This window comes from Bos taurus, unplaced genomic scaffold, assembly GCF_002263795.3.
Source record: "Bos taurus isolate L1 Dominette 01449 registration number 42190680 breed Hereford unplaced genomic scaffold, ARS-UCD2.0 Leftover_ScbfJmS_548, whole genome shotgun sequence".
In the NCBI taxonomy this organism is placed as follows: domain Eukaryota; kingdom Metazoa; phylum Chordata; class Mammalia; order Artiodactyla; family Bovidae; genus Bos; species Bos taurus.
The window spans coordinates 6,425-19,075 of NW_020191849.1; the positions used below are offsets into that span (position 1 = coordinate 6,425).

At 42.5% G+C, this 12,651-nt stretch overlaps 1 long non-coding RNA gene across 1 annotated transcript; it reads right to left on the reverse strand.

The window, feature by feature from the left end:
* Window positions 1-1,453: 1,453 nt before the first annotated feature.
* Window positions 1,454-10,583, reverse strand: LOC112445726 (uncharacterized). The gene is made up of 3 exons (XR_003033764.2): window positions 8,825-10,583; window positions 2,630-2,749; window positions 1,454-1,483 (listed from the first exon to the last, which is right to left on the reverse strand). It is a non-coding gene; the product is annotated as an uncharacterized lncRNA (long non-coding RNA).
* Between the last annotated feature and the right edge of the window lie 2,068 nt (window positions 10,584-12,651).

Genomic DNA, 12,651 nt, shown 5'->3' on the forward strand with positions numbered 1-12,651 from the left:
AAAAAAATGCAAAAAACTACAGTGAGGTTTCAACTTACCACAGTCAGAATGACCATCATCAAAACAATAAATACTGGAGAGGATGTGGAGAAAAGGGAACCCTCCATCACTGTTGGTGGGAATGTAAACTGGTAAAGCCACTATGGATAAAATATGGAGGTTCCTTTAAAAACTAAAAAGAGAGCTACCATATGATCCAGCAATCCCACTCCTGGGCATATATCCAGAGAAAACCATACTTCTAAAAGATACATCCACCCTTATGATCACTGTAGCACTCTTTACAATAGCCAGAACATAGAAGCAACCTAAATGTCCATTAACAGAGTAATGGATAAGGAAGATGCGCTATTATACATATAGTGTAATATTACTCAGCCATAAAAAAGAGTGAAATAATACCATTTGCAGCAACATGGCTGGACCTAGAGATTTTCATACTGAGTGAAGTAAGTCAGACAGAGAAACAGAGAATATGACATTGCTTATATATGGAATATAACAAAAGGCTACAAATGAACTTATCTACAAAACAGAAGTAGTGTAATAGATGTAGAAAATAAACTTATGGTTAACAGGGGATAAGTGAGGGGAGGGATAAATTGGAAGACTGGGATTGACACATACAACTATATATAAAATATTAAAATAGATAACTAATAAGAAACTACTGTACAGTACAGAGAACTCGGTAATGGCCTACATAAGAAAGAACCTAAAAAAGAGTGGATATATGTATATGTACAGCAGATTGACTTTGCTGTACATCGGAAACTAAGACAACAGTGTAAATGAACTATACCCCAATAAAACTTAAAATAAAAATGAAAGAATGTCCTGAGCGAGCCAAAGCAGGGGCCCAAGGCACCAAAGGTCTGCTGGAGCAGGCACGTCATACCTGGACTTTGCTCCTAAGGACTCTGAAAGTGAAAAATAGAAATTCTTTTCTAAAAGACAGTTCATTTGAAGTATTAATCAAAATGCAAATTACTAAAAAAAAAATATACATTCACCCCAATGTTCATGGGGTATGGAAAAAGAATCTTTAAAAAGTGGATATATGTATAACAGAGTCACTTGGCCATACACCTGAAGCTAACACATTGTAAATCAACCATATGCCAATCATTTTTTTAATGGCCTCAAAAAGACCTACTGTAAATAAATAAGTAAATTAAAAAAAAGATAAAAGTTCTCATTAAGACACAAACAACTTCTCATGGACCACACTGTGGAGTCACGTACTGCAGACACTTTAATACAATTCATTAGAACCAAAGAGTATATATTAGACATGATGATTAGAGTTTAATAACTACAAAAAAAGCTAAAAAGTGTAAACATACCACAAATATTCACATCTGTACTTACATTCTACCAGAATCAGGGCCCCAAAAGCAACAGCAGTGACAAAGATGGCACAGATGACATCTAGATACACAGCGAGCCATCGGGACGTCGTCAAAAAGCAGGAACCAAGCCTCTGGATTTGTGAACCATAATAAGTGTAATACAAAACTATGTTAGCTGCTTCTCATGAGGGAGAATATTTTCTCAGTTGAGCTACAGAAGATTTTACAACAGGTAGGACAGCAAAGTTAACATACCCAAGGAAACCTGAAGATTCTAGAAAAACTAGGTTCTAACACAAGACAATGTATGAGACACACAGAAATCAGTCCAGGAAGCATGAATTGAAAACTTCAACCCACAGGTTATCAACAGAAATAAGATCAGAAGAAGGAAGATGGGGAATCGTCTCATCTGTGCATTTCCTGCAGTGCTGGGCCTCAGCGTGAAGATCATCCTCTCACAGGGTCGACTGCTCCCAGCTCTCACACAGCAGAGAGCACAGCTCACACTGTTTCCAGCACCTTCTGCCCTCACCACAGGGCCCTGCAGTGTTTATTCTTAGGATCCAGTGTCTATATGACCATCAGCTAACAGGATCTGCATGTGACTTTCAAAATGCCATTTTTATCTTCAAAATACAATAATTATCAGAAAGTTTGGCTTGGATTTTATAGACTTGGAGGAAATTCTGAATTTTCTACCTAGGGAAAAATTTCACTGATTAAAAACATAATCAAGTGGGTGGCAAATCAGGAAATTATTTCCTCAATCACATGTGCCACCCTCCACGCTCTGAAAAGTCAGCAAACCGCAGTCTGGAGGGTGAGAACAGCCACCACCTGGTTCTGTAAATAAACTTTTATTGGAACACAGAAACCGCCATTTTCTGATGTATTATCTTTGCCTGTCTTTGTGCTACAACAGCAAAGGTGAGTAGTTGCAACAGACACAGTACAGCACACAAGCCTACAATATTTTCTATCTGGATCTTCACAAAAAAGAAGTTTGCTGACTCTTACCCTAAAGAGACAGAAGTCTACAGGGCACAGTGATGCAAGGACAATGCGAGCCAGTCAGGGGAGAAAAGCAGGGAATGACAGGGAAGAAGGGAGCACTGAGGGGATGCTGAGAGGAAGGGGTGGGGGAGGCAGGTGTGCAGAGGGGGATGAGGAGTGACACAGAGAGAGGTGTGGGCAGCCAGGCCACCTGAGAGGGAGGTCAGCCTCAGAAGGGAGCACCATCCATCCTTTGAAATCATCTCCAGAAACTTACAGACCTGAGTGCAAATCCTGGTGTGCATCAAACAGTTCCTGAAACTTCTGTTCAGCTTTGTAAGCCCGGATGGTCCAGAGTCCCCGGAGAGAAGATGCTAAGTGGGAAAATACCGGGCTCCGTGCTGGGGAAACAGAGACAGACACACAGTAGAGAAAGTCAAGAAGGCTGGATGCAAGGAAACCACTGCCTCCCGGGCTCTGTGGTCACACATCCCGCCAAAGAGAATCCTCCATGTGACCCTCAAAGTCCTGCTCACACCAAGCTTCACTTTAATGACCTGGGAATGAAAGCTTCTCCTTGAAACTATCTTTGATCAAGTTCAAACCACAGCTAGATTTAGATAAAGAAATTATTGTTCTTTCATCAAGATCCTCTCACACACGCCTCCCTCCAAATTCTTCTGGCATCTCATCAGGTAGAAATTGTTGACAATTTTTAAAAAATATATTGAAGTACAGTTGATTTATAATAATATTCTAGTTTAAGGTATATAGTATAGTCATTCAGTTATTTTTTTCAGATTTTATTTCATTACAGGTTAATACAAGATACTGAATAAAATTCCCTGTGCTTTGCAGTAATTCATTGTTGTTGTCTATCTGACACATTAATAGCAGTATGTCTATTAATCCCATACTTCTAACTTGTTCTTCCCTCTCTCCCAATCCCCTTTGCCAACTGTAAGTTTGTTTTCTATGTCTCTGAGTCTATTTCTATTTTGGGTACAGATTCATTTGTATTGTTTTTAGATTCCATATATAAGTGGTATCGTATTTATCTTCCTCTGACTGACTTTACTAATAATAATATTCCCAAGTCCATCGATGCTGCTGCAAATGCTAATATTCCATTCTTTATCATGGGTGAGTAATTACTGTTCACTAATTTTTGAATCAGTAGCCTTTTAAAATTTAATTCCTAATTAGAGTCCTCACCACACTGGAATTTTGTTGAGTAACCTGTGGGCCGTCTCCTCCTTAGATGAGTAACCTAAGGGCTGGGATAGAGTCAGTACATCCCCCATCCTGTACCAGAGCCAGACACAGGACAGGGTGAGATGAGTAAGGGGAGTGGACAGTCTGCTGCCTCCCCTGTCCTGGGCCTCTCCCTGCACCTGCGCCAGAAACCTCTGTGCGGCACGGATCACCCGGTGCTGCACCACCCCTTGTGCCACAGGGACCTGGCAGATGAGGAGCCTTTGAACAGTCTTGACTTCCATTCCAGGAACCTGATGGACATTTTATTATGCCTTCTAGATACCTGTCCTGGTGTTCTGAGGTCACTGCGGTGTGTGACACTCACATCAATCTTTAGAATCTGACAGTGGCCCTTAGTGGCCATTCTCTTTTGAGTGGACTACATGTGGGTTTGGGCCGGTGTCACATGACTGACCATTCATTTCTGCCTTCTTTTCTAAGAGCACACTGACCACAAAGCACCAAGGTCAGGCTCCTGCACATCAGGGAACAGGTGGGCTGCAGGCTGCCAAGCAGGGAGGACACTTCTGGTGGGGTTTTCCTTCCTCCAATGAATGAGGCTGTAACTTGCTGTTGTCAGGGACACATAGTGAGCCTGTGACCTCTGTCTGGGGGTGAATGATAACTTGTGCTGTATCAGCAGGAAATACTGACATCACTTTGTTACCTGTGTGTCTCCTAGAGAAGACCTGTTAGTACAATTAGGTTGTTTATGGGAAGTTAGTAATGCATCTTACAGGAGGCTTCAGAGATTTTATAAAATTATGGGGAAAGAATCAAGGGTGAAACTCCAAACTGTTTTCAGGTTCTCACTCTTTAGTCCAGTATCTGAATGCCTGTCTGATGACAGTTCAGCCAGTACCAACATGCATCTGGGCACTGCACATTTAGAGGGGTTGAGGTACAAATAGGTAAAGACACAGAACCTCCTCTTGTGTTTAGTGTTCCCAATTCTATAAGGAAGGAAGGAGCAGGCTTCCTTCTGTGAGACACTGGGGCTCAGAGAGAATGGGAGACCCGCGGATGGGGGAGGACAGCATGGGCTAGGGGCCAGGTGACAATCCACTGAGCCCTAGGATGAGATGGTTGGATGGCATCACCAACTCAATGGACATGATGAGTTTGAGCAAACTCTGGGAGATGGTGAAGGACAGAGAAGCCTGGCATGCTGCATGTAGCCCCTGGGATCAAAGAGTCAGACACGACTGAGGGACTGAACACAACTACCACCACCACCTAGATAGAGAACATAAACTTTCTAATCAACTGGCTACCGCATATGGTTATCTGAGGTATGCAGGATGGGGTACCTGGATTAAATGTATTGTCTAACTTGTTTTATTGACTATATATTCCAAAGCCTTTGATTTTGTGGATCACAATAAACAGTGGAAAATTCTGAAAGAGATAGGAATACCAGACCACCTGACCTGCCTCTTGACAAACCTGTATGCAGGTCAGGAAGCAGCACTTAGAACTGGACATGGAACAACTGACTGGTTCCAAACAGGAAAAGGAGTACATCAAGGCTGTATATTGTCACCCTGCTTATTTAACTTATATGCAGAGTACATCATGAAAAATGCTGGGCTGGATGAAGCACAAGCTGGAATCAAGATTGCTGGGAGAAATATCAATAACCTCAGATATGCAGATGACAGCACCCTTATGGCAGAAAGTGAAGAGGAACTAAAAAGCCTCTTGATGAAAGTGAAAGAGGAGAGTGAAAAAGTTGGCTCAAAGCTCAATATTCAGAAAACGAAGATCATGGCATCTGATCCCATCACTTCATGGGAAATAGATGGGGAAACAGTGGAAACAGTGGCTGACTTTATTTTTTGGGGCTCCAAAATCACTGCAGATGGTGACTGCAGCCATGAAATTAAAAGACACTTACTCCCTGGAAGGAAAGCTATGACCAACTTAGATAGCATATTAAAAAACAGAGACATTACTTTGCCAACAAAGGTCCGTCTAGTCAAGGCTATGGTTTTTCCAGTAGTCATGTATGGATGTAAGAATTGGACTGTGAAGAAAGCTAAGCACCAAAGAATTGATGTGTTTGGACTGTGGTGTTGGAGAAGACTCTTGAGAGTCCCTTGGACTGCAAGGAGATCCAACCAGTCCATTCTAAAGGAGATCAGCCCTGGGATTTCTTTGGCGGGAATGATGCTGAAGCTGAAACTCCAGTACTTTGGCCACCTCATGCGAAGAGTTGACTCATTGGAAAAGACTCTGATGCTGGGAGGGATTGGGGGCAGAAGGAGAAGGGGACGACAGAGGATGAGATGGCTGGATGGCATCACCAACTCGATGGACGTGAGTTTGAGTGAACTCCGGGAGTTGGTGATGGACAGGGATGCCTGTCGTGCTGCAATTTATGGGGTTGCAAAGAGTTGGACACGTCTGAACCACTGAAATGAACTGAACTTAACTTGTTTCAGCCTACTCGGTGCAAAAAATCCAAATAATCCACAGTGATGGTGCCAAAGTTCTCAGACTCTCCAGATCAAATACTGAGAAAATCGTGTACTGCTTCTTGACAAAAGCCTCAGAAGGAGCCCATTTCTCCACTTCCATGTGAATGGGAAATAGCCCTTGCCCCATGCAAAAATTCTGTCAAATATTTTTTCTGGAACAATCTCACTCTCAATGTGCCAGAGACCTGCTTTGCGACAAGACTATTGAATGACTCCATCTCATGAGTGGCCTCAAACCATAAAACGTCTGAACCCTGTCTACACAGAAGACTGGATGGAGCTCATCACTTCCTTTTCTGCCTCCCCAGGTCCTACCATCCCACTGAGTCATATAGGTAGAACTGCACACACACCTGGACTCTACTGGTCCCCATCCATCCAAACACCTCGCCAAACTTGACCTCACAGGAGGTTAGCTGCTTCTCTTGATGAGTGAAAACGTCTTCTACAGATTTTATGAAACTGATGATCACTATTCTTTTTGCAAATAAAGGTAAGTACCTCAAGTGTTTATTATTAAAAACAAAACATACAAATGCCACAATAAAACTCTGACTGGATGAACTGAGATTTTTTTTCCACTTAGTAGATACAGAGAAGCATGAGACTCAACATGCATCTGTTCTTGGCTTGGTTTCTAGAAGGTTAAGTTGGTATTAATCTCCAATAATTATTCACGGTTGAGGTCTCTGATGCAAACATATTCTCTCCTTACTTTTTGGTTATTTTTATAACTTTTAAAAATATATAACAATCTATTTTCCTTATTTTTGTCTTAATACTGATGAAATGTGTGCAATAATAACAGAAAAATTTGATTATTTCATCATCTGTGATTACCTGTAGAATAGACTAATGAATCATAAAATGTGTTCCCCATTATTCTGTTTTTTGCTGCACCTTGCAGAATGTGGTTTCCCAACAAGGACTAAACTGGTTGCCCCCACAGTGGAAACACAGAGTCTTAACCACAGGACCACCAGGGACGCCTTTGTTCCCCATTATTCTAAAACTAGGAAGGTGAATGGAGTTATCAACTAAATACATACTGAACCGATCCCCCTCCTGAGTTCTCCTAGGGGATTATTTTCAGCATCATTTCTATGAATAGCTTTGAGAAAGGGGAACACAAACAGTGTGGTTCAATTCAGTTCAGTCGCTCAGTTGTGTCAGACTCTGTGTGACCCCATGAACCGCAGCACGCCAGCCCTCCCTGTCCATCACCAACTCGCGGAGTCCACCGAAACCCATGTCCATTGAGTCGGTGATGCCATCCAACCATCTCATCCTCTGTCGTCCCCTTCTCCTCCTGCCCTCAATCTTTCCCAGCATCAAGGTCTTTTCAAATGAGTCAGCTCTCCGCATCAGGTGGCCAAAGTATTGGAGTTTCAAACGCTTCAAAATCAGTCCTACCAATGAACACCCAGGACTGATCTCCTTTAGGATGGACTGGTTGTATCTCCATGCAGTCCAAGGGACTCTCAAGAGTCTTCTCCAACACCATAGTTCAAAAGCATCAATTCTTCCCCACTCAGCTTTCAAACAGTGTGGTTATCACCCCAAATACTGAAAATGGCAAAGAGCAGACATGAAAATAAAAGGGCTTATCTTTTCAATAGGGCTCCCCTGGTGGCTTAGATATCAGAGTCCACCAGCAATGCAGGAGAGCTGGGTTCAACCCCTGGGCCAGGAAGATCCTCTGGAGAAGGGAATGGCTATCCACTCCAGTATTCTTGCCTGGGGAATTCCGTGGACAGAAGAGCCTGGTGGGCTACAAACCATGCAGTCTCAAAGAGTCAGACATGATTAAGCAACTAACACACAATTTCCAATACTTTTAACAACTGCAACTTACTAGAACATGTGAAAGAATTTTTTTTTCAAATATATCACTTTTAACATATATTTCCTGAGGTCTCCTTTCCTTTCCCTAATCTTTTCCTTTCCTTGTCATTTCTGGTAACTTTCAGTTCAGTTCAGTTCAGTCGCTCAGTCGTGTCTGACTCTTTGTGACTCCATGAACCACAGCACGCCAGGCCTCCCTGCCCATCACCAATTCCCAGAGTTTACCCAAACTCATGTCCATTGAGTCAGTGATGCCATCCAACCATCTCATCCTCTATCATCCCCTTCTCCTCCCGCCTTCAATCTTTCCCAGCATCAGGGTCTTTTCAAATGAGTCAGCTATTCATATCAGGTGGCCAAAGTATTGGAGTTTCAGCTCCAACATCAGTCCTTCCAATGAACACTCAGGACTTATCTCCTTTAGGATGGCCTGGTTAGATTTCTTTGCAGTCCAAGGGACTCTCAAGAGTCTTCTCTCCGACACCACGGTTCAAAAGCATCAATTCTTCAGTGCTCAGCTTTCTTTTGAAGAACAATTCTCTATTTTCCTTCTACATTAGTTCCAACATGATTAAATACTTTCAATAATAGTATTAACAGAGTGGATACTCTGTGTTAGGACATAGGTCATGAACAAGACAGAAATGGTTCCTGTCCTCATGGTGCTCACATCCATCCTCCTTGGGAAAAAATGCAAAGGGCAGCTGACCCGCTGCCAGCTCCATTTGCCTTAAGGGCCAAACCTACTCTCAGGGGCCATAACTTTCAATCACCTAATGTTAACAGTGAGAAATCCCATAGAACAGTCTGCAGAGTTTCAGGGGTCTGGTTAATTGAGGCATAAATGGAAGATAGACTGCACTGCCATCCCAACCTGAGAGCCCTGGTACTCACTTGTACATTCCAGGCGTTTCACATCTCGTGATGTCTCTAAGAAATATCTCCGAAGAAAAAAGAAAATGATGCCAAGGGGAATCACAGGTATAGCAGTCCAAGGAATTGCAGCCACCATCACGCCCACCACACCAATCACAAGTAGAAATGTCTGAAATAGCGAAAATACAGAGGCCTTCATGTCAAGGATACTTTTCAAAGATAAATTTTATTGATTTGTTAGGATAAAACTCCTTTCCTTGAAACTTGTTGAAACAGCAGGGAATGCTTTCCCTTCCAAAGAAATAGAAGTATAGGTGGTCCTCATGATGTTTATTGCATGCACCAAACACTCTGATAAGAACTCTCTAGGTATCAGCTCTTGTGATACACTCAGTAGCCCTTTGAGGCAGGAATTATTATTTTTAACAGATGAGACTATTTGAGGCTCAGAGAGTAGGAGCTGCATCTCAAACTATCAGGAGTCAGCAGGTGTTACTAGAGAAAGGAGTGAGCAAGCATTACAGATGAGGAATCCAGTTGCTTCAGCTATCCATGTAGGGATAAAGAAGTGGTTAATCACTTTCACTTTTCACTTTCATGCATTGGAGAAGGAAATGGCAACCCACTCCAGTGTTCTTGCCTGGAGAATCCCAGGGACGGGGGAGCCTGGTGGGCTGCCATCTATGGGGTTGCACAGAGTCAGACACGACTGCAGCGACTTAGCAGCAGCAGCAGCAATTACAAATTCAGTGTAACGTATCTAGTAACAGTATTATCTAATTTTACAAATGGAGACAGTGAGGCACAGGGAAAGGAAAAGTAACTTGATGGAAACTGCAAAGCCTAAGTCACGGAGCTGGGAACCCCATGTCATGAGCCATTATTACATATTTAAGCTTGCCTCCAACATACAACCATCTTTCTGTCATTATACTAAGTATTTAAAATGCCCATTCCAAAGATTAACTATTATAACAACACCAGATTCCATTTACAATGTGTGTACTGTGTGTAAGGCCCTGTGTTGGGTTCCATGAATATTCTCTTAATCATCACATTATCCCCTGAGATGATTTTCTCTTAGGAAATGATCTAGGTCTAAAAAAGATATCAGGTAGAATAGAAAATGAAATCATTGGTTGATGCTGATTTAAGCATCCATCTTTATCAGGAAAAGTATGATGATACTCTGGGGGACAGTATCAGGCAATAAGAATGCAATCAACACTTAGTGTCTGCCTGCTATGAAAGTCGGGTGAGGTGGTAGGGACTAGCAGATTCACCCAGTTTTGACCAAGGCCTCTGAAGTTTATGATCTCAGGTGGATACAAATCCATGGTGATCTGCACAGGGGGATGGGGAAACACAGGGAAGAATACCTGAATATTTTTAGACAATTCTAAGACTTATGACTGATTTTATAGGCTTATTTAACAAGTATAAAGAATGGCATGAATGATTTGCAGGCAGTAATCACAGTTAATGGAAATTTTGACCAAAAAGGAGCTGGGATGAGAAGGTTGAGATGCTCATCTGAGTTAACACTGGATATTCTTTACAGATAAGAAATAATGAAGTTGGGAGGGTAAGTGGTTGTCCTAAAGTTTCCCAGTAAGGTATTGCTTATCCTGGAGAAGGAGAGGAGCAGTTTGTGCTCAGGGGATCCCAGAGCCACAGCTGCAGGCAGGAGGAACAAACAACCAGAACTGTGACTCTGTGGCCAGGAGCCCTTGGGAACCAAACTGCATGATCTGGATGGAGACCCATGTGCTTTCCTGTTTCTCCCTGTCTCTGCTGTGGTATCAAAAGAAACTCAGAGTGAAGAGCATGGAGTTCTGGAAGGAATAATGCTAATCATAAGTGGAGAAAAGTAGGGCTGGTCTGACCGCCCTCCTATTAGACCTACAGAAAACAATTTCTTTCAGCCACTGGCTTGACTGTGCATCCTACCAGGCTACAACCTTCATGTTCATAGGGAGGGGTCCTTCCAGCTCCTTCTATGTCTAGCCTTTAGGTCACTTGGCTTGCCATTGTTTTTTGTCAAAAACAAAAAACTACACCTAAAGTGTTAATTATTAAAAGAAAAAAACCCAAATTACTGGTTTTTAGCAGACTTGCATAATTTGATGAACAACATTCATCCGTTTCAATAATCTGGCTCTCCCCAGGTGGCTTCCCTGGTGGATCAGTCATTAAAGAATCTGACTGCTATGCAGGAGACCCAGGTTTGGTCCCTGGGTCAGGAAGTTCCCCTGGAGAAGGAAATGGCAACTGACTCCAGTATTCTTGCCTGGAACATCCCATGGACAGAGGAATCTGGCATGCTAGAGTCCATGGGGTCAAAAAAAGTCAGACAAGACTGAGTGACTAAACCACTCCAGGTGAGGGCCTTTTATGACTAACCCAGCCTGGCACGTAGCCTGGGAAGCAGAGGTGAGATCAAAATGAAGGGCTCCATGGAAGCTGTGCCAATGCTTTATTCCTTAGTACCCACTGAAGACCCATTACTAATGCTCTCAGAAACTCTGGAGTTAGGTTCAGATTTCATGGCCCTAAATTCTAAAGCAATTCAAAGAGGGTGCCTCTAACAGCTTTATTATACATATACACACACACACACACACACACAACATATTGGTTTCCCAAGTGGCTCAGATGGTAAAGATCTGCCTGTAATGCAGGAGGACCCAGGTTTGATCCCTGGGTTTGGAAGATCCCCTGGAGAAGGGATGGGCAAACCCACTCCAGTATTCCTGCCCTGGAAAATCCCATGGGACCGAGGAGCCTGGCAGGCTACAGTCCATGGGGTCCCAAGAGTTGGACATGACTGAGAACTTTTACTTTTTATTTTATGTACATTTGTGGAATCTTTATTGCCAGCCATCTTAAACCCTTTATAGAAGTTTTTAGAAAGATGAAAATAGTATCTAAGCAAGAAGTTAACATCTGAAGAAGGAAACAAAAGATCCTATGTACAATAAAACACACAATAAATCCCTTCCTTGTAGCCAACCTCATTTCTTTCTCCTACATTCTCAGAAATGCCAAAAAGCCCAATTCAAGCTACACACCACAGTTTACCCCCACCCTGGTTGGATTCCAGGCCCATCTGATTGGACCCACATCACCACGGCATGTGTTGCTTCTGCACCTCTGTCAGACTATGGAACAGAGACAGTGATGGGTATATAGAAAGAAGTATGTTTGACCCAGAAAGCCAAATGACCCAGTCCTGATATTCCCCCAGATAAGGAGAATTCATTATTTTTATATATTTCCCATTTGGACTACACCATTTGGGAAATTCTATCCAAGTCTATGAATCCACATAATCAATAAAAAATTCTTAGATGAAAATCTTTCACTTGAGAGAAATGGTGATTTTTTCATAATTTCAGAAAAATTCACAGAAATCCCTGGGCTGGGAAGATCCCCTAGAAAAAAGAATGGCACACCACTCCATTATTCTTGCCTGGAGAATTCCATGGACAGAGGAGCTGGCAGTTTAGTCCATGAGGCTGCAAAGAATCGTACACAACTGAGTGACTAACAAGCATACACATCACGTACAAAGCCTAAGGACTAAGCTTTTCTAAACCTGGCCTTTGGCTTGGGATATGTTAATCACATTCTTCATCCCTGTATTTGACTGCCTTGGGTCTTTTCACAAGCACATAAGCTCTGGGACCTGGATTATCCTTCAATTCACTCCCAACTTAGAGTCATAGCTAACTCCACTTGAAGAGTGAAGTAGTGGGGTTTGGTTCACGGTTTGCTAACCAGCACGATAGGAAGCTTTAGGGAAACATGGTGTATCTCTTCCCTCATGTTTAGTGTATCTCATC